A 5,799-nucleotide genomic window follows, 5' to 3' on the forward strand; every position below is an offset into this window, starting at 1 on the left:
CTGGAAGCATTGGGAGAACGACACGTCAACATCGTCATGAGAAGTAGGCCCCATAGAAGAGTAACATGATTTTTTATTTTTATATAAGATATATTATAAAACCTCACTAAATTATATTTCCGTAAGACAATTCCTGTGTAAATATAAGGTCGTATTAGTATTTCAAATTAATATTTATTTTTAACTTTGTTATTGTATTCAAAAGTTTTAATGTCTCTTAGAATTGAATAAAAAAATTTCAATGGTGTATTATTTTTTGGAATGACATGAAAAATAAGTGTTTTCTTGTGACTATGGTTTCAAAGATATTTTATCGTCTTTAATTTTATTATCAAGATTTTTTTTTGATGGTATGTATACTTTCTTCTAAGCTTTGGAATTTCGAAATTGAATCATTTTCATCCAGGTATTCCAACAAGCTATTGATGTTCATTTTATTATGACAATTGATATATTATTTTTTTGATGACAAGGGTGTAGACAGTAAAATTCGTGTCGAGAAAAAACAATAATCAAGAACGGAAAATTATAGCTACAATCGATTTTATTATTTCAAATGCGAGTGTTACAATCTCTATGATTCCTCTGAATTCGCCTTTTCAAATATAAATTCAAGGGCTTTAAAGCTTGTTCTTGAATCTCTGATGAACCTGAACTTTATCTTGATCTTGACTTTTATTTGAATTCAAGGGCTTCGAGCTTGTTTCTGAATTCTTGATCGTTCTTGAACTTGAATGATTGAATTCTTAAACTTGTAGTTTTGTAGAGAATTAAATGGCGTTTGTACCACGGATTTTCTCTAGCTTCTTGTTTAGAATTTTTGGTTCTCTTTTTGTGAATTATGAGACCCATATTTATAGTTTTAGAATAAAGGAGTTGTGATTGGAACATGACTCCCTTCAGCCAATCAGATTTAAGTGAAATATCATATGAGCTTTATGGAGCGGACTTTAATTAAATTCATATTTATCTGAATTTAAATAATTAAATCAATTATAATAATCTATAATATTTATTTGGACTAATATATTTATTAACTTAATATAATCCAAACAACTTTATAAATTTATTTTTAATAAATTTTAAGTGACTACAAAGGGAAATCCGTAGTCGCTATCCTTTGAATGTGCATAGGATAAGACCTACGCTTCAATACAATAGCTCGCAAACCACATAAGAGAGGTAACCTGCACCAGGCATGCCTGGTGCGACGAACTCGACCTAGAAGGCAAATCCCTTGTTTTTGCTGGAAAGAAATTTCGAACTTGAGACCTCCAACATGAAAGTCCCAAGCTCAAATCACTAGACCATCCCAAAGGATAATTAATACATAAATTATTAAGATACAACAATGTTATTGTAATCAAAATTACCCTTCATTAATTCTCAAAAATATTCTTTAAATTAATACATATTCTTTATTAATTAAATAATATTTCATAATTCTGACGATATAAATTCAAAAAGATTCTATTATAATTATATTACCTTCATAATTAATTATTAGATACAAAACTAAAATATTACGTCAACAAATAAATAAAAATACTATTAATCCTCGAAAAACGAAGTGAACAATTTCAGGGCTAATAAAGAGAGTGTAGCTGTGCGAGCAATATATGTTTGTCGTCGTAGGTTAGATTTACGAAAATGCCCATCTTTTGTTTCTTCACATCGTTGACTTTTTTCCCTATTTTTCTAATTGTCATATGTTTTTGTTTATTGAGATTTACACCACATTAATTTAGCTACTACATTTTAAACTATAGTTTTATTAAATCATATTTAAGATATATTTGAACATGTGATACAAGTGTATGTTCAGATTAAATATATTTGACTCATTTATAAAAAAAAAGAAAAAAATTTGTGTATGTTGTCAAGCATTCATTATGCTAATAAAATTAATCACTCAAAATATACTATTTTCTTTAATTAAACATATTAATCTCAATAAGTTGTAAAATCTTATGCATGTTTTGATTAAAGTTGAGGTTTATAATTTAATTAGGAAGACACGTATTAGGTGTAATTGATTTATTTATATAATGATTGTCAGTGAATATGTGTTTTTTTTTTCAAATTATCCATCGAAAGCGTACGTCTAATAAAAATATTTTTATCATGGTGACTCGAGTGCTCAATTTGAACATGGTCATGATTCGAGTATTTAAATGAAATTTATATTATTGTTATGTATCTTTAATAAGATTTAATAAAGCAGAATATGTATTTAAAAGGAAACTTACATAAATGTCTATAATAAAAAAATCTTTACCATTTATAGCAATAACATTTTTTTATCACTTGATCAATTTAATTCATTTATAATACAGGTTTAATATATATTATAAATAATTTATTATTCACATATAATACAAGTTTTAATGATGGATAATACATTTATCACACATTTTAATACACTTATAATATAATGTAACTATTTTTTACCAAACAAACACAATATATTTCAAAAACAAATATGATTCAAATATATTACATAAATAATTCACTGTTAATATATATTACAGATTTATCATAGTATTGCTATAAATGGTAATAAACAAAAAAGTATCGCTAAAATCAGTAATTATTTTTTAAAATGTATTAATTCATGTAATTTTTCTTTTAAATATCACTGTTAAACTAATTAAGCGAACGCATAAAACTGAGTGCTTGATGATGTGGAGCATCGAAAGATGCGTCATAATTATAAATAAGGGTTGAGAAGGTTAAGAGTGATATTTGTAGAATACGTAAAGATAAGGAGATCATATTAGACGAGATATTGATGAAAATTTTGAAAGAACACATGTAGGGTACTGATTGAATAAATTATTACATATCATTTTTCAAGACGACAAACATGTCTGAAGAATGGAGATGTTATATAACAATTCCATTATATAAGAATAAGGGTGATATCATAATTACAACAATTATATAGAATTATCAAGTTGCTAAATCTCACACAATGAAAAGATTTAGGATATGGTAGTGCATATAAGGGTAAATATGGTGGTGCACCGAGAATCATCCCTCAGGCTATTTTTGTTTGCTTTGAATATGAACGTATAGATGCGACATATTCAAGGTTAGAGTGTTATGGTGTATGTTATTTACGAGTGATATAATTTTAACTTTTGATCAAAAAGACTTGTAATAAAATAAACGACAAGACATATCTTGAAATCTAAATAATTCAAATTGAGTACCAAAATATTTTATTTAGAATGCCAATATGACTCATACCCTTTCAAACTAAAATTTCAAATATAATTCACTCACATGTTTAAGAAGATGAAATATTTATTTATTTATTATTATTAATATTATTATTTTACTTTTCACTTTCTTGGTTGGTTTTTGTTGGTGTGGCTAGGAGATTCATAATTTGATTCAGTCTCTTCGAAAAGTTTGTTGTCACTTTCTTAGAAATAGTATGAAATTGAATTTGTGGATAATGTTTTGCCTTCAACTATATATTGACAAGGAGAGATTAATTAAATAAAAATAAAAAATAACATATTTTTTTTTCTTTTTCTATTTATAACGCGTTTGATGTAAATGTAGATATATAATTAGTTCATGAGATGTTATGTGATATTTTGATTTCATTGAACAACCATTCAAATCATTGAATTTGACTTCTCTCTCCATTACTTCCAAAATCTAACTTAAAATTTTAATTTATTCATGACAATGTACTTTTTCTATATATTTTATTATTTAATATGAAGTTTTATTCTTAAATAATATAGAGGTTTTTTAAATTCGTTTTAATTTGATGTTTTATATACTAGATTTGTTACCCATATTTATGATTGATTTTAACTTTAAAATTTTATTCTCAAATAATATAGAGGTTTTTTATATTCGTTCTAATTTAATGTATTATATAGTAGGTTTGTTACCTATATTTATAGTTGGTTTGTTACCTATATTTTATAATGTCAATATAAAAAATCCTACAATTAATGTTTGCCAGAAACAAGTTGAATAAAGTATTCATGTTACTGTTTATTCAAAAGGACTAATATTAACTCCATATTGATCAACTAAATAGTTTCGAATTTGAATTTTTTTATAAGGAATTATCTTTGTTATAAAATATTTTATCTCACAATATAAATTTTTTAGCATAAATTTTAATTTTAATCGAACTTTAATATGAATAACAGACATTAAATAAAAACTAATTCCATGTTTTTTCTTCTCATACTAAGTAGTTTGTGAATAAATATTTATTAGTAGGGGCATGTACAAAATGACAAGTTCAATAATGAGGGAGAAGAAACTTAAAATTATATACTATACTATATTCCTACCCTATTAGAAGGAATGTTATTAATTGTGAAGTACACTGTCATAAATAAATTAAATTACCGACAATATAAATCCATCTATCTTTTAAATGCAAAATATTTAAACAAAAATTTGTTAAAATATAACTATTGTTAATGGAGAAAGGATATTTTTTAGCGCTAATTAAATTGAATATTTAAAATCATAAAAAAAGTTTTTATGTACTTTATCTTTTATGAATTCTTTTAAAAGAAGATAAATATTTTTGTTGAAAATGTTTATTCACACATCTTTGATTTAAAAAGAGAATAAACGTATTTTGATATATGTATATTTTGAAACTTAAGTTATTTAATAAAATCGATAATTTGGTAAAATATTTTTATCTTTCGAAACTCTTACATATAATGATATTAATTCTATTTTTAAAAATATTTAAACCTCTTATATCACGAAAATCCTACCCAAATAGAACTTCATCTAACTAAATAAATTTAAAATAATGTTAAAGCTGGGGAATAAACAAATAATTTGTATGTAATAAAAATTTAGACGTTTATCTTCTTTCTAAAATGTATAAATAAAAATAAATATGTAAGAGTTGTATTTATTATTTTAATAAAGAAAAATGGCGTGATATATTCTTCAATTTTGGTATTTAAAACTGAAATATGTCTTGTTATGAAATGACTCATAAATACCTCTATTCTTATACAATAGAATAATATATACCCTTTTTCCTCAGTGAAAGTAAAAAATTAATTTAAATTTAATTTTTAAAATTATTTTCTTAAAAATATATATAATCCACATGAGGTACATTTGATCCTCCTCACACATATTTCTTTTACTTTTTTTTAGGTTAATTTAAATTTATTATTTCGATGGTCAAATTTATTTATGTTTCACTAATTTTTTTGTTAAATTTATTATAGATGCTCAATTTTTTACAACATAGCCGCCAAAAAATTAGTTTTGATTTTTTTACACTACATAATGAAAGAAAAAAAGGAATAAAAAATTTAAATAATGATAATAAAAAAAGTCAAAAAATAATTTATATATGAAAAAGATTAAAATACACCTTAAATTTTGTTAATTTAGAGTGTATTTGGATGAAGGAAAATATTTTCTGGAATTTTTTTTTCAATTTTCTCATGTTTGGTTGGGGGCAAAAGTTTTGGAAAATGTTTTCCAAATCAACTCATTTTCCTCAAAATTAAGGAAAATGACTTCCTTTCAAATATTAAGGAAAACATTTTTCAAAGCTCTCCTCCAATTTCAAATTATATTTTTTTTGGGGAAAAACATCCATTTTTTTAAAAAAATATTCAATTTCAAAATTTTATTTTTTCACCCGATCCCTGACCACCTTCCCCCCCAACCCCAACCCCTCCCCAAAAAATTAATTTTGTTTTTTAAAAATATTTTCAACTTCAATTTTTTATTTTTAAACTCCTACCTCCCCCCCTGGCCAGCCCCCCTACCCACCCC

This window comes from Solanum pennellii, chromosome 7 (genome assembly GCF_001406875.1).
Source record: "Solanum pennellii chromosome 7, SPENNV200".
Lineage (NCBI taxonomy): Eukaryota > Viridiplantae > Streptophyta > Magnoliopsida > Solanales > Solanaceae > Solanum > Solanum pennellii.